We start from the raw sequence: 24,809 nt of genomic DNA, 5'->3' as shown, positions 1-24,809 counted from the left end.
AATTCAGATCTTCCTAACTTCAGGTCCAAAGTTCTATCCACTGTGCCACCTAGCTGCCCTTATTTAATAGCTCCCTGTTGCCGACCAGGGACAGAAATATTGACTGTATCTATGATTTCTCTGGAATAGGGAACTTCTGAATGAAGACATTCCCTATACCAGTGCAGGTAAAGCACCTCCTTAGTAATTTGTTGTCTCACAGTTCCTTAAAGTATTGAGAGGATAAGGGATTTTCCAAGGGTGACATGACTACAGTCTATCAGAGGAAGGACATGAACCTAGGTTTTCTGGCTCCCAGGCCAGCTCTTTCCATTACAATATGCTGCCTCATCCACCCAGTGTACTTCAAACTCTTCAGTTTGGCATTCCTGGGCTTACAGAATTTGGCTCCTATCTCCTTTTTCAGTTTTGATTTCCTGTATTTCTTGCCATGTATCAACCAGACTGTATGCTTTGCCATCTCTCAAAAAGTATCTCCCTGGTGCTTTCTTGCTTCTCTACATGGTCCAGTCCCTTCACTGTGTCTGGATTGTCTTCCTGTCATATGAATGACAACTGAAATTCTGCCCATCTTTCTAGCTGTTGAGTGTTGCTGTAGGGCAGGTATGTAACCCAGTGAATAGAGAACCAGGCCTAGAGTTAGGAAGGCCTGAGTTCAAATCTAGCTTCAGACACTTACTAGTTACAGAATCCTGGACAAGTAACTTCACTCTACCTCTGTAAAATGAGCTAAAGAAGGAAATAGCAAATCACTACTATATCTTTGCCAAGAAAACCCCAAATAGGGTCACAAAGCTAACAACACAAGCTAACAACAACCAATATCTTTGATAACTCATAGAACTTTACTTTAAACCTCTTCTGTTCACTTTCATGCTCATTACAAATTGTGTCCATTTGTTTAAAAAAAAGTATTATTTCAGCCTACTCGATTATAAGATCTTTGAGGGAAGAGACACTATGTCTATAAATCTTTTGTTGTTGTTCTTGATTAATTGATATTTTATTTTATTTTTCCAGTTACATGCTATGGTAATTTTTCAACATTTATCCATTTGCAAAATTATAAATTACACATTTTTCTACCACCTTCCCCTGTCTCCTTGGTGATGAACAGTTGGTAAAAGTTGTAAATGTACATTTGGATTTAATATATTTACATATTAGTCATTTTATGTAAGATTTGGAACTAAGGAAAAGAAAGAAAACCATGAAATGGAAGGTAAAACATAAGAGAAGTTTTAAAAAATGAACATGCTCTATAAATCTTTGATTCTATGATCCTATGAATTGACAACCAATTTCAGAGGCAAAGATTCTAGAGCTTCTCAAACTCTCCTACTCCCATCCTCATTCATGTTTCAGAGAGCAGCCTGGAGAACATAGTTGGGATGTGCTTCTAATCAATTTTATTCTCAAATTCTGAGGTAAACAGTAGTCAGAAAAGAAAATCACTTGAGCTGCAGAAGGAAATGGGCAATTATGGTTTGGGGTTTTCTTCTTCTTCTTCCTTTCCCATCTCCTTGACTCATTCTTCCTCTTTCCCTCTCTGCCCTCTGAGTTCCTAGCATGGAGCTTCATGGCTAAGGTATTTGGGGTGGTGGTGAAAACACACACCCACAAGGGAAAGTCAAACTTTCTATTCACTTCCTCCTGAAAGAGCTTTCTGAACCTCTTGCAGAAGGCAGCTAATGCGCCTTGCACTAATCCACCGACCCGATAATTCTCACCGAGGGCCTGGCAGGCTCACCCCACTCCTCAGAAAGAAATTTATTAGCCGAGGCTGCGGGAAGGGCTCATGTTACTAAGACTTCATTACTCTTACAAAATATACTATGGGACGTTTACTAGTGTACCATGAAGTAGGGCCATAAATCAACTCCAGCTCCGTGGCGCTTGTCAGAATAAATGAGCAGAAGGCCTTCTGTGCTACAGCTCCCTGGCTCTAGTTCATCCTGGGGATTTGACTCCCTGGCCAATTCCCAGAATTTAGGAGCAAGAAGTCTATGCCCATCTCATCACTGCTCCATTTCCTCCCCTGCCCCACACTGCACCTCTGAAATACATTCAGTCACCTGAAGTCACACACATTCTCTCAGTTTTCTTCTTTTCTCCTTTCCTTCCTTCCTTCCTTCCTTTCTTCCCTGTCTCCCTTACTTTCTTTTCTTTTTCTTCCTTTCTCTCTCTTCTTTTCTTCCTTATCTCTTTTTTCTTTTCCTTCTTCCTTCCTTTTTATTCCTCCATCCCTCTCTCCCTTTCTCCTTCCTTTATCTTTCTTTTCCTCTTTCTTCCTTTCTTCCTTCCTTTCTTTTCTTTCTTCTTTCTTTCTCTTTCTCTCTTCTTTCTTTCCTTCTTTCCTTCTCTTTTTTCTTTCTTCCTTTTCTCTTTTTTCCTACCTTTATTTTTATTCCTCTCTCCCTTTCTTTATCTTTCTTTTTCATCCTTCCTTCCTTCCCTTCTCTCTCTCTTTTTTCTTCCTTCCTTCCTTCCTTCCTTTCTTTCTTTCTATGAGCATTTATTAATGTCATAGTACAATGGAAAGAATACTGATCCTAAAGACTTAAGATCTCAATTCAAATTCCACCTTTGACCTTCACTACTTGTTTTTTCCCCTGTTGATCATTTATTTTATTTTTCCAACTACATGTTATGTAAGTTTTCCAACATTCATTCACATGCATATTTATAAGTTACACATTTTTCTTCTACCCTTCCTTCCCATCTCCCTCCCCACAGTGGCAGATAGTCTAGTGAACATTATACATGTAAATTTGTGTTTAACATGTTTATATATTAGTCATATTCTGTTGAGGAATTAGGACTAAAGGAAAAGAAAGAAAATCTTGGGGTAGGAAGCAAAAGCATAAGATAATTTTTTTTAAAACCTTGCTACTTGTTTAAACTTTGAGTCTTCAGTATAACAGTTATGATGTGGTTTTGCACAAAACAAGAACCTCAGTAGCATGAAGAATAGAATTTTCTGTCAGTAAAAGTAAGTGATTTTCAAGAAACAATCATATTTTAAAATATCCCTTATTGTACCTCCTTCAATTTTGCAATCGACAGTACCTACCTCTAATCCTGGCTTTGCTTATGTCCACCACTTTTTTCAAAAAGGATTTTCATCCCACTGTGATATTACTACCTGTACTAATTTGAGCAAATCCTTCTATCTCCCTCAGATTCATTATTTATTAAAAAAAAAAAAAAACAGGTTGGAGTGGATGGCCTCTGAAGTGCCTTTCAGTTCTAAAAACTTCTGCAAGAATCCTTTCCCCATCTTTCCAACTCTTAATGCCTTCCCTTTCAGACATCTGTCTACTTCATATAAATGTAGGTGCCTAGTTATTTGCATATTACCTCTACCATCAGAATATGTTTCATGAGGGCTTGGATTGTTTTTTGCCTTTCTTTGTATTCCCTGAATTTAGCACAGCATCTCTAGTACACAATAAAGATTTAATAAATGTTTGTTGCCTGAATGATGAAAATGATGACCCAATGATCCGGCATACTTCCTTCCTTTATGACACCATTATCCTGATCTATGTCTTGCCAGTGAAGCCCAATGGTGCTGAAGGAGAGGTTGAGGCTGATGATTTTTCCCAGCTCTGCCTCACTTAAACCCAATTCATACACAAGTCAATATTCCTTCTTAATGTCCTTGGTCCTCTTCAAGAACAAAGGATGTATAACAACATAGATTCTTATCATGGATCATAGATTTAGAACATGAATGAACCTTAGTGGCCATTGAACCAGACTCCCTTGTTTTCCAAAACTCCTAAGTGTTTTCACCTTCAGAGTTTACATTCTGTAAATGGAAAATAGTATAGAAATAGATAGGCCGATATGAAATATATGCGATATAAATACAAAGTACCTGAGAAGGGAGGACCCTAACAGTCAATTGGTAAACAATATTTATTAAGGACTTGCCAAAGGGGCAACTAGATGGCTCAGTGGATATAGAGTGCTTTGCCTGGAGTCAGGAAGTCCTTAGTTCCAATCTAGTCTCAGACACTTACTGTATAACCCTGAGCAAGTTACTTAAGCCAGTTTGCCTCAGTTTCCTTAACTGTAAAAGGAGAAGTAAATGACAAACCACTCCATTACTGTTGCCAAGAAAATCTCAAGAACACTATGGTCTATGCCAAAGACACCATGGGATCACAGAGAGTGGTGGTGTGTGGGTGGGGTGGAATAGACATGAATGAATGACTGAAGAACAATGTGCTAAGTTTGGGGATACAAAGAAAGGCACAAAGTTGAAGAGAGATTACCTTGGATCTTCAAAATAAACTTTCCTGAAATTTGAAACCAGAATCAAAATAAACTTCCCTGCAATTTTAAGTCAGAATTCCATTCTGTTGGAGCTGGAAGAGACCTTAGATGTCATCTTACCCAAATCCCCTCATTTTACACTGGGGAGAAACTGAGGACCTGAGAAGAGCAATACCTACCAATGAATGCATGAATCTCTGACAGTTTTGCCCATGTCCTTTTTGCCCTCCCTTACACACACACACACACTCCCCATCCTAGAACCCACTTTGGAAAATACAGAAACCAGATCTTTACCCCCCCCAACACACACACACTCCCATACTCCCTCACCCCCACACACACATCCACCACCACACACAAATTCATTCTCAGACTGCATTGAAAACATCCAACCCAAGGAATGCTGGCCTGGGCTTACTTCCGTTGTGACAATCTGGAACAATCAGCGCTCCCAATGAACTTTTTATGGAGTTTCTTACTTTGAAGCTAAATAATGAGACTTGGCCTCTGACCAGCCCTTGAAATGTTCAAAGTGGCCTTCCCACCATCAATTAGTTAATCCACCCAGCATCCCTGTGCGGTAGGTCGGGCCCCAGTTTATGGAGGTGGAAGTGGAGACACAGAGGGGTTATGTGACTTTGCCTGGGGCCAGGCAAGGAGGTTGGGGGCAGGGAGTGGGGGGGGGCAGCAAAAACAACCTGGCTAACGAAGCCAGCCCTTGGCCCTGACCATAAGCATTCCCCGACTGCTCAGGCAGTTTTGCAGCTGCTCCAGTGTCACAGTTGTAAAGTTATAACCTGCTGCAGTCCAGACCCAGACTATTCTCCCTCTGGATCCCAAAGGAAAGTCCACCCCTGATAAGCAAAACTTTTTGCTGTTTTTCCTTTCTAGGGGGGGATTAGAGAGAGGACCATGGGTGTAGGGACTGATTGCAAGTCTCAGGATTCTGTTCTGGGTTAAGATAGAGTGAGAGAAATATTTGATTTGGGGAAAGCAGCTCTGTATGGTCTGAAGGGAAGGGATGCATGTTGGAGCTAGCAGCTAGGGCTCCATGGTCCTGCAGTCCGAGGAGTTCCAAACCACCCATCACATTTCATTAGGAAGGGAAAGAAGGCTTCTCTCCACCCAAGCTAGATTGTTTTCAAAGAAAGTCTCTAGGAATTTCTTAAATGTTGAGTGCAAAAGAAAATAGATTTTCCCTGCCCAGAAAAACTGTGATATTTGTATAGAAAGAAAACTAGGTTAAAAGACAGATGATATGGGTTCAAATCCCAATTCTGTGGGCAAATCATTTCACTCCTTTGGACCTCAGTCTCAGCTTCTATAAAATGAACAGGTTGGACCAGAAGATTAAAAGAGATTCCTATGGCATCATAATTTCTTAGAAAACCACATATGAACATGAGCTGTGTTTTATTGTTATTTTTATTTTGTGAAATATCTCACAATTACACTTTAAACTGGTTCTGGTTGTACCTGTAGAGGATTCATATTTGATTCTTCTGGATTAGAGGATCTCCAAGATTTCTTTTAGCTTTAGAACTATTAGACCTTGCTTTCATGGATAGGTACACTCTCTCTGCTGATATAGATTGCCATTCATCCATGCCTTTTCATCCCTGGAGGATTCTTGTCCATCTTTCCATAAACTTCCATAAAGAACCAACCTAGTGCTCTACAGACTTTTTTCTAGCTCAGGTTTCTTAATGTGGGGTTCATGAACTTGTTTCATTTCTTAAAAATTATTTTCTCTTACTGTGGAGTTTGAACAAAGACTAAGATCAGTGTATACCATGGAAACAATGTAAAGACTAACAGACTGCCTTCTGTGGGGGGTGGGGGGGAGGGAAGTGAGATTAGGGGGAAAATTGTAGAATTCTAAATTCTAAATAAATGAACGAATGAATGAATAAAATTATCTTCCTCTGAGTTTCAATATCAATGGTTTCTTTTGTAATCCTTTGCATTTTATTTTGCCCATTTTAAAACATGATTCTGAGGAGTCCCAAATCTACTGTCAAAGGGTTCACGATACCAAAAAAGGTGAAGAATTCTTGCTTGGGTCCTTTACTCTTTCAAGATACCAGTGGAATTGATAAGGATATATTACATTTTTCTTTTTCAAAGAGGAAGTTCAGAAGGAAGAAAGGGAATCTTATTTTTATCTTATCATTAATGTAATAAGGAGATACTCTTTCCTGCTCCCTCCCTCCAAATGAGGAACCAAGAGAACATAGTATACAGTAACAGCAATATTTTTTAAGAATGATTTTGAGTAAATGTCATTTTGACTACTAAAAATACCTGAAGAGGAGTGATTAGGTGGTGCAGTGAATAAGAGCACCGGCCCTGGAGTCAGTAGTACCTGAGTTCAAATTTGACCTCAGACATTTAATAGCTGTGTGGCCTTGGGCAAGCCACTTAACCCCATTGCCTTACAAAAACCTAAAAACAAATACATGAAGAAAGATATTATCTACATCCAGGGAAAGAACTCATAAATAGAAGTAAATATGGAGTAATTTTACACACACACACACACACACACACACACACACACATACAAATATATATTGTGTCTAATAGTACTCATCTTAGGACTCAGAGAGGAAGTAAGAGAAGAAAAGAAAAGGAAAAAAGAAATTTACATGATAACTTGTACATTTAAAAAGAATAGCAAGCTTTACATAGTGGATTTGCAATTTTGTTGCACTCATCTTTTTTATTGTACTATATTATAGAATGCTTGTTTTATTCCATAAATCAAAATAAATTATTAATTAAAAAAATAAGAAAGAAAAACTGATTTTTTTGGCCTATCCTCTTCTGTCAAAACTGGCAAAACAATCATATGTCGTAATAATAGCTTCTCCTTAATATGGGACTTTAAGGTTTGCATATTCTTTATTAATTTAAATATCTCATTTGTTGCTTCCCAAAAGCTTGTGAGGTAGGTGTTTTTGTGATCATCTCTCCCATTTTAAAGACAAGGAAACCACTGAGGCTCAGATAAATTAAGTTATTTGTCCAAGGTCATAAGGCCAGCAAGTATCTGAGGTAGGATTGGAATCCAGGTCTTCCTGAACCCCTCCTGAAAGTCCAGCACTTTATCAACTAGGCTATGCTTCCCCCGTGAATTGGAGCTCTTGCCCACAGTGGCAAGCCTTTCAGTGGCATTTGGTTTTGATAAAAGTGAGAGAGAGGGAGGGAAACTGTTGCCTGTTGCAGTTTTTTTCCCTCTTGGCAACTGGAGAGAGCCTGGAAATTGTGAGCCCTTGTTGCTGCCAGCTTGGAGAAGAGGAGCCGAGTTCTATTTCAGCAGTAGCATGTTTAGAAGTTTAGAATAGGTGCAATGAAAAGAGGATCCAGATTTGGGGAGGTGAACTTAAAACCAGTGAGAGACAGAGAGAAAAAGCAGGAAAAGACCCCAAAATCTGTCCTCCTCTCTGCTCTAAATTATTGCCCTGCTTCTTAAAATTTCCTTCCCTAGAACAATGTTATTCATTCGATTCCAAAGTAAACAGGGACCTTAGACACTCAACAATTTGAGAGAACAAACTGTCCTCTTTTTTTTAAACAGCTTTTACCTGTCAGGAGTCTGATTAAACACATATATTTTCATGGCAACCATCAAAAGCAAGGGTGGCCAAGGAGGCAGGATAGAGGTTAGCAGACCTCCCTCCCAACACCCTGAGTTACCCAGTGGCATCTCCCTCAAAGGCTAGGCTCCAGAAGGGACCATCAACTATTTTTCTCTTCCAATAGTGAATGGAGGTACAATAGGAGATCTGTTCAGGGCTTGAATTTGGCCAGTGAACCTTTGGGGTAGGGGGGATAGATTAAAGTCAGAAGGCCTGAAGGGCATCAGGAAATGGGGAGGAGAAATGGAAGGTGGTTCTTGAAATGTCCTGTAAGTGATAGATGTTTCAACTGGAGAGGGTGAGGACTTTAGGGAAATTTGGAGGGTTTTGTGATAAATCATGTCAGTGTTAGAAAAATGAAAGCCCATTTCCTTTCTATTTTAGAAGGGTTTCTTAATTAAGGGGGGGTCTTTTCCTCATAAATTTTATTAATCTTTGGAATCTTTCAGGAGAGAATGCTATCTAGGTTGTCCCTAAGGAAGCAGATGGGCAGGCTAAGCTTGGAGCCTAGAATTCTGACTGTAAAATTAATGCTAAGCAATTGGCCATGTCAGCTTCTTGAGACTTGATTTCTCCATAATGGGAAGAGACAGTATGCCACTGAATAAAATGGGAAACACTGAATCTCAGGTAGACAGTCCCTGCCATAAGCAGTTAAAAATCCCAAAGTCAAAAGTAAACAAAGAGGAGAAATGATGAATTTGGAATCAGAAGGATCCAAGTTCAAATCCTAGTTCAGTTATTTGAATTTGGGCAAGACATTTTTCTGGGTCTCAATTTCCTCCTTTATAAAATTAGAGGGGAAGGGCTAGATGAGCTCAAAGGTCCTTTCCAGCATTATGGCTCTAATCCTATGCTATCAGGTTGTTGCCCAGCATGTAGAAGTTGTCAATGTGAGACTCCTAAGGCAGCCCGCATCGTCTCCCAGGACAGAGATGAAAGTTGCAGATGTCAGGAACATCAGTCTCCACACATTTCCAAAACCTAGCTCTGGTGCCCCATTTCCTCGGTCCGCCTTCCTCTGACACCTGAGGCTGGAATATTAAGCTCCAAAAGGGTCCTCGGAGGAATATTTGATTTCCAAAGTACAGCTTGTTCCTCTTCCAAAGAGGCTGATTTCTTCTTCTGGCTTATCTCATAGTGGCCTTCTCAGGGAGCTCCCTGTCATCTCTCATTTTCCACACAAAGGAATATGAGCAGTTAGATTGCGGGCAAAGATGTCCTTCATGAATCTGACACCAGGAACCAAGAGAAGCCAAGGTTTATGGGGAGCTAAGGGAGGAGCTGACAATTCAGACTAGGCACACTGTATCAAGGAAAGAAAGAGGAAAACACATGTTTAAAAATAACAAATGACATTTAAATAGCATTTTAAAGTGTTTTTCTTACATTATTTGAGCTTCAAAATAATGCTATGAGGAAGGCATTACAAATATCATGTTTCTCATTTTCCATATAAGGAAACTGAGGTTTATCTAGGTTAAATTATTTGTTCAGGGTCACATAATTAATAAATGTCTGAGATGAAATATAAACTAGGCTCACCTCAAGGCAGATAGGTGTCACAAAGGATAAGAGTACCTGCCTGGAGTCAGGTAGATGAGTTCAAATCCAGCCTCAGAGAAATAGTTATATAATCCTGAGCAAGTCACTTAATCCTATTTGCCTCAATTTCTTCACCTGAAATGAACTGAAGAAGGAAATGGTAAACCTAGTTTCTTTGCCAAGAAAATCTTCAATGTGTTCATGGAGAGTCAGATATGACTGAAACAATGGAACAACAAAGAAATCTTTCCTCTTTGATTGGAAAAATATATCCTAATGATTTCTTAGATAGGATTAACTTTAAAGGTTGTCTCATTTGTAAATTTGAGGATAAAGTCTTTTATCCAATAAATGGAAATTTTCTGAGCAGTATGTCTTTTAAGGAGAAATGATTACCTATGTAAGCAAGAAGGAATTAAAGACAGAACCATAGGGGAACAAAAGAATTGAATTTTGTTGTTCTTTATTATTTAGACAATCAAATCCTATGGGAAGAAAGATGACCATTTAATAGCTACATTGTGTTTCCCTTGGGAGTACAAACCTTCAGAGGATTTCCAAATAGAAAGTTAGATTTGAACTCTCTAATTTGAGATTATTAGAAAGACAATTCCCTGAAGTTAACATTGCCCGAGAAATCTTTCTTCTCTGGCCAGAAAGTCTCTGTCTCTGTTTACTTTGGGAACCCCTAGTTCCCTCTCTTTAAGACAAAATTCAAGAATTTGAATCATCTTCAAGAAGACTTTTCTTGATTCCCTATCTATTAGCTCACATATATAAATCCTGTGTGTCTCTGTGTGTATACACATTGTGTACTATATATCTATATATTTGAATTATACATATATTCACACACAAATATAAATAGATACATAGGAGATATATCTATATACTATAGACATATCTATATAGATATACTAAATATGGAGATCTCAATAACATATAAACAGAGAGATAAGATTTCTACTATATTAGACATAGATATGTAGATTATTTCTAGATTTATAGATATATCTCTGTATTGACTTCTTGGTGAACATTTTCCTTGATGGTAAGAACTATTTCATTGAAACACAGAAAGATAAGACAATTTATTCAAAATATCATAAGCTGGATGCTAGCTATTATCATTGCCATTGTTGTCATTGCTGTTGTAATTATTATTATTTTCTGGGACATATACTGTCTGGTACTGTATTAATATAAAAGTATTACTTATTAATATTACATTATGTTATTATTTGGGATTTATATGATTACAAATATTATCTGGGTTGTTGAGCTTGCTTCTAGTTGTATTAAATTTTTTGTGACCCCATTTGGGGGTTTTCTTGGCAAAGATGATGAAGTGTTTTAGCATTTCCTTTTCTAAATCTTACAGATGAGGAACCTGAGATAAACAGAGTTAAAGTGACTTAGCCAGGGTCACAGAGAAGTAAGCATCTGAGACCAGGTTTTAACTAACAAACATGAGTTTGCCTAATTCCAGGCCCAGGACTCTAGCTACTGTGCCACTAGCCACCTCTTATTATCCAAAATTAGGATATAAATCACAGAGGCCCAAAGTAGGAAAATAACTCAGAGATTAATTATTTACTAGTTCTGTGACATTGAATAAGTCATTTCCTTTCAAAGTGTTCAGTCTCCAGGTAGTGACCTGGAGCCTCCTTTTCAGAGAATCATGAAATGAAGAGTTAGAAAATGCCTGAAAAAATTTCATTCAACTCCCATTTTTTGAATGGGAAACTGAGGTTCTTGGAGAGGAAGCCATCCAAGGTCACAAGAGTAGCAAGTAGTAGGTAACAGGGCCAAATTTAAATTTCCTTTCTCTGCCTACAGATCCATTGACTTTTTCTATAGTGCCATTCTCAGGTGTTTGTGAGGTTCTGCTGAAAGGATGTATAAGCACCCTAAAAAGCAAGTGAACAAATGAAAAGTATTTTTTTCTGGTATATTCACGGGGAAAAAAAGTAGCTGGAGAGGTAATTTCGGTAGATAAGGAGTTGACATTTGAGAATTATTTTTTCACCATCAACTCTGAACAGGCTTTTCTGCCCTGGGATCTTTTCCCTCCATCCTGGTCTACCAACTGTTCCCAGGGCACACCCTGGCTGGTTTTCCTGTTGCTGGGCTATTTGTGTAGTGGGGCTGGTTTTCCTGGTCTGGGCTTGGTCTGGTTCCAGAAGACAAGGACTTTACAGTAATGAGGGAGGTAACTGAGTGCTGACCAGGCACTCCTCTCCCTACCATGACCCCTAGCTCTTCCCCCTCACCAGTTGAACCCCCTTCCTGCTCACTCAGCCCCTTGGAGATGAGAAGGCATGATGGGACAGCATCATCAGCCAAGTTAAAATGGATCCCAGGGACTAGTAACATATAATCAGCAAAGGGGAACCCACTGCCACAGGAAATGGATAAAGCACTGAGTTTGAGGAGATTTTTAAATCAAATTAAAGAGGAAGAAACACACAAGAAATGCTTACTATAGGTTTCCATGGAGCTAGTGTCATAAGCAGAACTATATGAAATAAGGATGGTAAGAACCCAAAGTCTCAGAAGGGAAAGGCTAAAAAAACCAGAATAGCATCCACATGGATACTAATGTTTGTTCTAGATTCTGAAGCTGGGTGAGCAGACATTAAGCCTTCCTATCTGCTATTCTGCTTTTCTTCCGTAACACCCTGGACTGTCCTTGACCCCTAAACAGTACCCAGGATTGAAGCACATTGGTTTGAATTAGCATCCATTCAAAACCACAACTCATAAGCCATCACTAATGTGTTACTTTGATCAGGCAACCATAGCACATACAAGTTCAAAGCAAATGACATACACCCCATTCACCCAGAGATGACTACACTATCAATGGGAGAAATTCCAAACTTAAGGAAGCATGGATGATTAGAGAACAGTAATGGCAGGACACAGATGTAGGAAACCTATCTGACCAAGGAACCAAGGTAATCAACCTAGTACTGCAGAGCCACCAAAGTTCTCTGATGATATCATCAGGAAAGCTGTTTTCCACTAAGCTGGGATCCTTTGTTACTCTGTTCTTTCTTCCATGCTGCTTTCTGTTGGATCCTTCCATTCTTACTGGGTATCCCTGCTCCTCTTTCATATTTCTGCTATTATCTACTGTGCTTTAAATCAGAGATATCTAAATGTCTTAGAGGGAGATTCCTACTAGCATTTTACCTTAATAATTTCAGGAATTCCTTCAGTTCTTTTGTGATGTAAACCTCCCAAGCCAGACTTCACCCAGACAGCTAGTTAGAGAAACCCTGACCTAATTTTTAATCTTTCAAATTCCTTTTCTCCTACTGTTACTGTTCCAGTATCTCAGTCTAAAATCCAATCTCAATCATGATCCAAAATTCCTTATATGACTTTTTTTCCTTACACAAAAGTTCTCTTTCTGTTCCTTTCTGTAACAATACTATTCACATAAGAAAGGGGCCATATTATGTATATGTTCTTGTCAACAAGAAACCTTCTAGTGTCCCTCTATTTGATTCCTTTGCTCCTTTCTTTTCTTTATTCCTGTTTTAAACATGTTCTAGAGCTATCCCAACTCCCACTCACCTTGAGTGATGAATAGCCACAAAAGGTTTGAAGATAGTTTTCTAATCCTATGGAGCTCACAAGCTTCCAATGGTGCACTTCCCAACAGGGCCATCAGTTAAGAATCATTTAATCAGGCAAATCTAAATAACTTTTAGAAAAGAATATTCACTAAAGCAGTGCTTCAAGAAGGGTTAGTACAAATGTCTACTCACAAATACATGCAAAATCCAAGAGAAAGTGAAGACTTAAAGAGTATGCATAGCAAAGGGGCAATGTATAACTCCTGGTGACTAAAAGTCCTCGTTTCTTCTTTGTAGGATGTTCAAGTAATTACCCAGTTTCTTTTCTGGGATCTTTGAGAACTGAAAATGTATGTCCAGGTTGTATTTGGCTCCCAATGCAGAAACTATGGTTCTCAGCAGTTCCCTGCTAATCCCAGGCTGATGAGTATATGAAAAGTTCAAATCCTTCTTCCAAAGTTTGCAAGGTGCTTTTCTTGCAAAGGAAGGGAGGGAATAAGGAAGAGACAGGAGGAAGACCAATGTAGATGGTCACCTTCACTAAATAGTGAAGTCTAATGCTTCATTAAAATCTTAAAATGTTTTCAAGGTGCATTGAGAGATTGTGACTTGCCCAAATCATTCAGCTTTAAAGATAAGTGCTTAGGGGCAGCTAGGTGGCGCAGTGAATAAAGCACCGGCCCTGGAGTCAGGAGTACCGGGGTTCAAACCCCATCTCAGACACTTAATAATTACCTAGCTGTGTGGCCTTGGGCAAGCCACTTAACCCCGTTTGCCTTGCAAAAACCTAAAAAAAGAAAAGAAAAAAAAAATCAGTGCTTAGACTTGAACTCAAGTCTTCTTCACTTCTTTTTTTTTTTTTTTAGGTTTTTGCAAGGCAAACAGAGTTAAGTGGCTTGCCCAAGGCCACACAGCTAGGTAATTATTAAGTGTCTGAGATCGGATCTGAACCCAAGTACTTCCTGACTCCAGGGCCGGTGTTTTATGTACCGGGCCACCTAGCTGCCCCTATTCCTCACTTCTAATCACTTCTCCATACACTATGTCATACTGTTACTCAACAACTAGATATGCTCCTATAATGTAGACTCTGGCCACAGGATCTCGGATCTCAACTTCCTTGGAGACATGGTTCAGTAGAAGAATCTGATTCTAGGATCAGAGTACCTGGGTTTAAATTATATCTGTCACCTGCTAACTATTTATGTGACCTTGGGCAAGTGACTTATCCTCTTTAGGTCTTAGTTTCCTCAGAGGGGATTAGACTATCTGGGTTGCTCCCAGGTCTACAATCTATTATCTTCTAATATAAAAATTACAAGGAAATCCAATCAATTAGAGAGAACATTCACCCTCGGTTACCATGGTATTCCTCCACTCCAAATTTTTCCCAAATTTAACTATACTACAAACTTGTAAAATAGACAAATTCCAGTATTAAAGCCAACAGAGCCTAGTTGTGTCTTAAGAAGCTCAAGGGTTAACAGAGCCAGGGAGAAGGAAAGGGATGGGAGGTAGCAGGAATGGGATGTAAGGCATAGAAAAAAAATGACAATTGATTTTTCAACTTTATAAGAAATAAGGACCATTAATAGTAAACATTTTGCAAACTAGAAAGAATTTGCCTGGGAACCAACATTAATTGGTGGACAGTTTGTAAAACATTCATATAAAAATTGAAAAACTCTGTAATCTAAAATTCACTGTTCTCTAAATTCTGGCTCAGGGCACCAAACTGTCCAGCTAGCTGGTCACTGAGCCAAACATCTGGTCAGCCTACATCTAGCCTACTGTGTCCAGGTCTGAGCACCATATTTGAAGCAGAGCATCGATAAACCGGGGAGCATACAAAGGAGGACAAGCAGAATGAGGAAGAACTTTGAGATCATGCCATGTGGGGACTGATTGAAATAACTGGTAACTTATTGATTATCCTGAAGAAGTGAAAACTCAAATGAGGGAGACAAGATAATTACCTTCAAGTGTTTGAGGGTCTGTCACATGAAAGGGAGATCAAACTTGTTCCTTTGGCTCTAAGGGGGGAAAGAGTCAGAAGGGATAGGACTAGCAAAAGTTACAGGTATCTAGTGATTCAGTGGATCAAGCACTGCATCTGGAATAGGGAAGGCTCATCTTCCTGAGTTCAAATCTGGCTTCAGACACTAGCTTTGTGATCCTCAACAAGTCATTTAACTGTGTTTGCCTCAGTTTCCTAACTGTAAAATGAGCTAGAGAAGGAAATAACAAAGCACTCCAAGTATCTTTTAGAAAATCCCAAATCAAGTCAGGAAGAGAATTAGATTTGCCATCTGAAGTTTCATAATGAACTTCCGATGAATTTGATGAAGATAAGGATTGGTCCTACAATTTGTTTGAAATTACAAACTCCCTCTACCCATGTAAACTGACACCTCTTCAGATTACTGTTTTAGAGAGTTGCCCAGAGCAATGAGGGGTTAAGTGATTTGCCCAAAGTCACAGAGTCAGATTGTGACAGAGATGGAACTCAACCCACAAAGCATCCTTATAATGAATAAAATCCAGTAGTTCACTATGACTGCCGAGATAAGTCTTCTTGTTTGACTTTCAAAATTCTTCACAATCTCACCCCTTCCTACCTTTCCAGGCTTCCTACTGACTACTATGTACTGATTCTGGTCTTTTGACTGGCTCCTTGCCTAACAGGCACCAATCTGCCTACTCTGCATTCTCACTGGCTGCCACTCCCCACTTCCCCATGGAATGCTCTGCCACCACCCACCTCGGGTTCCTGGTTTCCATGGCTTTCTTCAAGCATGGCTCCAACCTCACCTTCTGCAAGAAGCTTCTCTATCCTCCCTAATGTTAGTACCCTCTGAGATCATCTCCAAGTTATCCTCCATCTAAACTTGCTTGTCCACAGCTGTTTGCATAATGTTTCCCCATCAGACTATAAACAGCTCCTTGAGAGCAGGGACTGTTGTCACCTTTATACCCCAGGACTTAGAGCACAGTGTCTGACTCAAAGTCAGTGCTTAAATAAAATGTTTGTTGATTTTATTTGACTTGACTTCCTAGTGATTCTTTATGCACCACATACTCTGACTGTCTCTTATCATTTAAAATAGACCCCAAAATGTAATAGATTGCCTCAAAAGGTAATGAGGTTCCCCCAAACCAAATTTATTAAGGATGATCTCTTGTTGTAGAGAGGATTCTTTATTTTTCTGGTATGAATAAAATTAGATGTCTACTCAGGTCCTAAGATCGTATGATCTTGTCCATATTAAATCTGTAGAAATCAAAATGATAATTCTATTGTTGATATTTTTTAAAAATTAAATATTTATTTATTTTTCAACTACAAATGTTAGTTTTCAACAATCATTTTTTGCAAGTTTTGAGTTTTACATTTTTCTCCCTCTCTCTCCTCTCTGACAGAAAGCAATCTAATATAAACTATGCATGTATAACCATACTAAACATAGCTCCATATTAATCATGTTGTGAAAGAAGAATCAAAGCCAAATGGAAAAAAATTAGAGAGAGAAAAAAGACATAATTCATAAGACAACTTTTAAAAATTGAAGATTATAAGCTTTGGTCTGTATTTAAACTCCACAGTTTTTCCTCTGGATATGGATGGCATTTTCCATCACTTCTTATCTTTTTTTTTTTTAATGAACTAAGGTGCATAATAAGTAGAATGCTAGACTTAGGGAAGGAAAGATTTGAGTTCAAATGCTGACTCATTCACTTCTTTCTCTGTATGACCTTTAGCAAATCACTTCATCCTGCTCAGTCTCAGTTTTCTCTTCTGAAAAATAGGAATAATAATTACTTATCTAGCAAATTTTCTGTGAGGATATGGATATTGCATACTCTATTGATTTTCATTTTTAAGTATATTCCCACATTCCCATAGACTAAATAATTGATACAGGTTGACCCAAGCTTTTAAAATTTATTATTTATTTATTATTTTATAAATACTATTTCATTGAACCCATATAACAACTCTGCAACCCTGTTTCCTCATCTGTAAAATGAGGCTAATAGCAGCTATTTTTATCCTTATTTTACAGTTGAGGAAACTGAGGCAAATAAAAAATAAGTAATTTTTCCAGGATTATACAGCTAGTAAGCTATGTGTTACTATATGACTGACTCCACTTCCTATTGTTGTTATCTGGTTTCCTGGAAATCCACCACATAAGCCCTGAATGATCAGCTCTGGCCAGATTTGAACTTAGTTCTTCTTGCCTCTAGCCTTGACCTTGACTACTGTGCTATCAGTTGGTGAACAACCTAGTAATTCTTCCATCAACTGTCTTAAAGCTGAATATCAAAATTATCAATGTTGGAGGAAATGTGTGAAAACTGGGACACTAATGTATTGATGGTGGAGTTGTGAACTAATCCAACATTTCTGGAGAATAATTTGGAACTTTGTCCAAAGGACAATAAAAATGATCATACCCTTTGATCCAGTAATACCACTACTGCATCTGAACCCTGAAGAGATCATGAATAAATAATAGATAACACGCACAAAAATATTCATAGTAGCTCTTTTTGTAGTGGCAAAGAATTGGAAATCGAGGAGATGTCCATCAATTGAGGAATGGCTTAACAAATTGTGGTATGTATGTAATGGAATATTATTGTTCTATAAGAAATCATGCGGGTTGGGATTTCAGAAAAGCCTGGAAAGACATACATGAATTGATGCTGAATGAAATGAGCAGAGCCAGAATATCGTATGCACCAACAGCAACATAGAGGTGATGATCAATCATGATGGACTTGTTCATTTCAGCAGTTCAATATTCAGAGATAATTTTAAAAGATTTGTGATGGAAAATACCATCCAGAGAAGGAACTGTGGAGTTTAAATGAAAACCAAAGCTTATTATCTTCAATTTTTAAAAGTTGTCTTATGTATTATGTCATTTCCCCCCTCTCTAATATTTTCTTTCTTCTGCTTGGATTTGATTCTTCTCTCACAACTTGATTAATATGGATCTATGCTTAGCATGGTTATAAATGTAGAGCCCATATCAGATTGCTTTTTTCTGTCAGGGAGAGGGGGGAGGAAAGGAAGAGACGGAGAAACATGTAAAACTCATAATTTTGCAAAAAAAAATTGTAAAAATTACTGTTGAATGTATATAGAAAAAGAAATAAAATATTTTTAAAAAAACTGATTATCCCTTTGATCCAAGAATCCCTTTCCATCATTTCAGTCCTGTCTGACTTGTCATGATCCCATTTTTTTTAATGTGTGTGTGGGTGTGTGTATTTGTGAAGGGGTGGTTCTCGTCAAAGATATTGGGGGGAATGGTTTTCCATTTGCTAGATGAGGAAATTGAGGCAAATTGGGTTAAGTGATTTGCCTAGGGTCACACTAGTAATCATCTGAGACTGCATTTGAACTTGGAAGATAAATCTCCTGATTCCAAGCCCAATCACTGTGCCATCTAGCTACCCAGTCCCAATCTGTAATAGGGCTAAAATTAACTGGGCTTCTGCATGAAGTCCAGAACTAGTATAATTGTGGGGGGGGGGGGTGGAGAACACCAATTTATCCAAGGAGAGACAAGCTGACCCAAGTTAAAAAGAGAACTTGTCCTAGGTTCTCTGCCCATCAGCAGTGACATCAGGTTACAAGGCAGCCTAAGAAAATTAAAAAGACCAGTCTCAAAAAATTAATTAGATAAGTAAAAAAGTAGAAGAGACTAAATGGGAAATATCCTATGATATGATCGGGAATGATACCCACTCAAATATCAATAAGGCTCATGCCCCTTTGCTAAGAAAGAATGCATTCATGCAATATTGGACGAGGTATGGGAGAGGAAGTCAGGAGACATTTTACCTGGATTAAACACTATGTGTGTGGTCTTCACCAAGTCACTTCACAGACTCATAGAATCATGGACTTAAGACTCAGAAACTGCCTTAAAGACCACAGAATCTGAAAATCTAAAGAAGGAACCTTAGAGGTCAGGGAACCTCAACTCCAACTGCAAGTTTATTCTAAGTTTCTAGAACTCAAGTAGCATGCCTATTATCTAAATCATTGCTTTTCTGCAAAGGGACATGCTAACCTGAATCCTAGTCTCTACTGCTGACTTGTCTGCACTCTTGGGCAGGCTGCTTCCTCTCTCTCTGAGTGCCAGTTTCCCTATCTGACAAATTAGGGGCCTAAACTGGATGATCTCCTGTCTCTTCTAGCTACAAGCAGTTCTGGGAAGAGAAAGAAAGCTGAGGATTAATTGAAGAATTATTTAATGAGTGAAGAATCCCTTTCACAATGTATCTTACAAGTGAACATCCAGTTTTTCCTTGAAGACCTCTAGTTAAAGAGGAACTGACCATGGAACCCCAAAACTCCCTCTCCCAGGCAGTATAGGCCATATTGGGCTAACCAGTAGGAAATTTTTCCTTTTTACATCTTCCAACCCTTGCTTCCCTCTGGAACCAAATAAAACAAGGGGAATCTTATTTCCACAGCCCTTTCAGATACTTGAAAACAGCAATCTTGTCTCTGTCCCTTTGGAACAACGCACTATTGTCCCAAAAGTGGAAAGGAAGACTCTCTGTTTAGAATATTTGATAGATAGAGAGATAGACAGACAGACAGACAGATAGACAGAAAGAACTACAGATAGACAAAAAGAAAAATATATACAGACAGAAATTTAGACAGACAAAAAGACAGACAGATCGATAGATGGAAAGATATATGGACAGACAGGTATTTTAATATGTTTTACTTCTCTGGGCCTCAGTTTAGTAATATATAATGAACTAGATTTTCTCTAACATTCCTTCCAACCCTGAACCAAGGAAAAGAGAAACAGACCCTAAGCTCTTTCCCAGGTCAGCGTGGAGAGAGACTTATCTCTGGTAGCACAGTGCCCCCCAGTGCCATCCCAAGGTGTCAGCTAGCCCAGAGCTGAGAACACCCTATCTACTTATGTGACTGACTCCACTTCCTATGATGTCGTCTGGTTTCCTGGAAGTCAGCCACCCAGGCCCTGAAGGATCAGCTCTGGCCCATTTTGCTGTCCTCATTATGCTGGGGTATATGGCCGCGGGGCTAAAATCTCTGTTGGCTGGGGTCCTGCATATTTTAGAGGCCAACCTGGAAGCAGGACTTGGGAGAAGCCAAGCCATGCCTCCCTACCCTCTGATCTGGTACCCAAGCAACTTGGCCACATCAAAAGACGTTTGAGGCAGATTAAAGGAACCACAGAGCCAGGGCAGGTTTCCTAGGGCCTCTACCGCCGTACTCAAAAGCAGAAGGGGTCTCTGTTAGACAGAATTTCACTCCGGGAGAGCAGGATTCAAGACTGTGAGATGCTGAGCCAGTTTTGTTGTAGCTGAGCCAAATCCATAAGGAATAGAGTTGCCTCTGAAATTTTCAGGCAGGGTCAGTCCAGGCAAGACTGATTGAGAAGTTGGTCAAAGTTGATTTTGATTAGGCATATTTTGCTACTGTCCCTTAAAGCCAAGGGTGGCAACTTGGATTAGGCAGCATCATATTCTCCTGTCACCAGTTTCATCAAAAGCTACCTGTTCTGCAAACTGTTTCCTGAAGGGTTGCAGAAGGGAATTGGTCCTCAGGTCTCTGGGAAGTTTTTAAGCATCTTCAGTGCCCATCCAAGTGGCATAAGTAAGGGGTGGGAAACTGGTCTTGTGAGTTAGGAAGCTTGGGAATAAATCATGTTTCTGACCTATACAGGCTATAAGAGTCTTGACAAGTTAACATTTCAGGCAATCAGAGTCATAAAAAAAATATTACCTAGGAGGTACTCACCTGAATTAGTAGAAGTTCTTGTGATAGCCTCATCAAAGAAGATGCTGTGCTCCATGTACAAAGCACAATTTCAGAAACTCAAAAGAAACCTGAGATGCACAAATTTAGAGGCATCTCCACTCCAAATGTTCATATGGACCCATTTATGCCCAATCATGATAGCACTTTCTAAATTCATATTGGTCTCATCAATCACAGTCAGACACACTGTATCTTTTTTTATTGAGATTTTTATTTATTTTGTGTTTTGCAATTTTTCTCCTAATCTTACTCCCTCCTCCCACCCCCAACAGAAGGCAATTTTCCAGTCTTTACATTGTTTCCATGGTATACATTGATCTAAGTTGAATGTGATAAGAGAGAAATCATATCCTTAAGGAAGAAACAAAGTCTAAGAGATAGCAAGATCAAACGATAAGATATCAGGTTTTTTTCCTAAATTGAAGTTAATAGTCCTTGGTCTTTGTTCAAACTCCACAGTTCTTTTTCTGGATACAGATGGTATTCTCCATTGCAGACAGCCCCAAATTGTCCCTGATTGTTGCACTGATGAAATGAGTGAGTCCATCAAGGTTGATCATCACCCTTATGTTGCTGTTAGGGTGTACAGTATTTTTCTGGTTCTGCTCAGCTCACTCAGCATCAGTTGATGCAAATCCCTCCAGGCTTCCCTGAATTCCTGTCCCTCCTGGTTTCTAATAGAACAATAGTGTTCCATGACATACATATGCCACAGTTTGCTAAGCCATTCCCCAATTAAAGGACATTTACTTTATTTCCAATTCTTTGCCACCACAAACAGGGCTGCTATGAATATTTTTGTACAAGTGATGTTTTTACCTTTTTTCATCATCTCTTCAGGGTATATACCCAGTGATTGTTGGATCAAAGGGTATGCACAGACACACACTGTATCTTGACTCCTACACAGTTGGCGTCATTTTGGTCCTCTTCAAGAATGAAGGACACCAACCATATTAGTGAAAGCACAAATCCAGTCCCTATTTTCTATATGTATGCACACACACAAATGAGAGGAAATATGATAATCAATTAGATAGAGAGTCAGCCTCTGACCCAGAAAGACATGAGTTCAAATCATATCTTTCACATATATAGGCTGTATGATACTAGGTAAGTAAATCACTTAATCTCTCAATTCTTCCAGCAAGTCTCCAAGATTATATTTAGGGTAGTAATTGATCTGCATTGGAAGCAAGAGTTTAGCCATATAAATGAAATCACAGGTAAAATCCAAAACAGTTATTGCCAATGCAATCTGTGGTCCACAGAAGGTACCTTTAGGACTGACTGTACTAGCACTTCAGCATGTGTTCTTCTGGTGCTGATAAGGGCTGGATAGAAAGAAAGGTAAAGGGAAATAGGATTCAGTGGGAAAAGAGAGTATAACTTCATCCATATGGCCAATTCAAGGGATCTCACACCTCATGGTTTTTCTAAGTTCAGGTTATTCCTTTGACTTCATGATTTTTATCTAAATCATTTTTTCTCTACAGAGATTTGTTAACCTGAATCCCAGGTTTTTCTGTTGACTTGTCTGAGATCTTAGGTAAATTACTTCCCTTTCCTGAACCCCAGTTTCTCCATGTGATAAATGAGGGGTCTAAACTTAGTGATCTCTTAAGGCCCTTTCAGCTCCAGGGAGAGAGTAGAATCTGAGAATTAATTTCATAATTGCTTCAGCTGGGGCTTACCTCACACATTTTGTTTCTGTTTCATTTTCAGTTTCATCTGATTCTATGACCCCATCTGAAATTTTTTTGTCAAAGATACTAGAGTGTTTTGCCATTCTTCTCCAGCTCATTTTAAGATGAGGAAACTGAAGTAAATGGGGTTAAGTTACTTGCCGAGGGTCAGACCAGCTTTGAATTCATGAAGATGTCTTCCTGACCCCAGGTCCTACACTCTAGTCACTGTGTCACCTCTCCAGTTATTAATGTCCTCCCTCCCATAACCACCTGGTATTTATTTTATATATACTTATATGTCTATATATTGTCACCTCATATATGTCCCTTGCAAATGTTGCCAGAGTCATAACTAGTTTGGAATAAATAGGGCTTTGTCCCAGAGTACTGACATGGATTAGAGGTCTTTTCCAGCCTGCCTTTACAGAATTTCCCCTGCACTCTCCTCCCCACAGTAGCCACCCAAGTAGCTCATCATCTCATCACCTCATACCTGGACTATTACAATAGCCTCCTTCCTTTCTCAAGTCTTTCTTAATTCCAAACCATTCTCCAATCAGCTGCCAAAGTCATCAAGCACAGATCCAACTAGATCACCACTGCCACCTCTTTGACAAAATGCAATAGCTTTCTATCACCTCCAGGTTCAAATTTAAACTTCTCATTATCTTGTCCTTTTGTCCCCTTACAGTCTTCTTACCACTTAGCCCCCTTCCACAAACTACACTCATGGGAATGTCATTGTGGTTCCTCATTCACAATCCTTCTGACTCCATGCATTTTCACTGATTGTCTTTGTCTAGAATTTTTCCTCTCCTCATGTCTGTGTTCTGGTTCCCTTGGCTTCCCTCCTTCAAAGACTTTAGTTCCAATCCAACTTTTTGCAGAAGATTTTTTCTGGTCACTGGCCCCTCCTTTATCAACCTACCCCTCATCCCTACTGTTAGCATCTTTTCCTCTGAGATTATCTGCTATTTGTGGAGTATATAGGGGGGTATGTGTTCAGGGAGGACTAGTACCTCTGGTGTGAAGGCTTACTGAGCCCTTTTCAGGATTGGTCATCTATCTTTGGGGTTCACCAATCATTCAATTCTCAGCCAAGTTTCATCAGCAGATACACTCAGACAAAACCATCTTTAGCAGACTGACTAAACCATGTTGAGGGTAACTGATAGACATCAAACCTGTTAGTGAATAAAGGGGATATCTACTCAAACATGGCAGAATGGACAGATATAAATAATTTATTCCAATAGCCACCAAGATGGTTAAAGCTGGCACTGCGGAGTGCTTAGACCTCAGTCAGACACCAAAGGTGCCAAGATCATCCACTACATCCCAGGTCATTGCCAGTCATCCTTCCAGTAAATTTTGATGACTCTGGAAAGAAAGGAGTTTGATGCCTTTATACAATTTTGCCTCATTTAAATCCAATTAACCATCAAGTCAAGATATCAACCTAAGATGTCATTGGTCTTTTACAATGAAGAGTAAACAACATTCATTATTTAGTCAACTAGTCAACAAGAATTTATTAAAAGATTATTATATAAGGCTAAAACACTAAGGCTAAGAGCTGAATACACACAAATATATACATATTTCACATATTTATATTTTTATATATTTATTGTAATATATCTAAGAATATATTTGACTCTTGATACTTACTAGATGAGTAACCTTGGGCAAGTCACCTAACCCTGATTACCTTGTATCCAGGTCCATCTCCTATAATATCTAGCCACTGAGCCCCAATGGTTCTGGAGGAGAAAATGAGGTTGGTGACTTAGCACAGCCCTCCCTCACTCAAATCCAATTCACTTGCTTGTCATGGCATCACAACCCTGATGTCTTGGTATTCTTCGATAACATAGGACAGATATTATTCCCAGTGCTTAGGACAAGCTTATTAAATGTTTTTTTTTAGTTAATAATCTCTATCTTGTGTTCCTTACCCACCCTTTGTGGCTCTCTGTCAGGTGAGGCTGTGTCACACAACAATCATACCTGTTCTACTTAATACATTGGAACGATTTTCACTTTTGATACATCACCTTCTCATAGACTGATTCCTCCCAGAACTTCCAGTTTTTGGAAAAGACCTCAACCAAAGATGATTTCATCTCTTCTCTGGCTATAAGGAAGTCATCTGCTGCTAATGGCTAGTCAACTGCAAAGGACTTTCTCTACCATCTCCCTTACCCTGGATACCTTCCTTTCCCTTCCTCCTTCA

The sequence above is a fragment of the Macrotis lagotis genome, chromosome 5 (genome assembly GCF_037893015.1).
Source record: "Macrotis lagotis isolate mMagLag1 chromosome 5, bilby.v1.9.chrom.fasta, whole genome shotgun sequence".
Taxonomy (NCBI): domain Eukaryota; kingdom Metazoa; phylum Chordata; class Mammalia; order Peramelemorphia; family Peramelidae; genus Macrotis; species Macrotis lagotis.
This window is presented reverse-complemented; position numbering follows the sequence as displayed.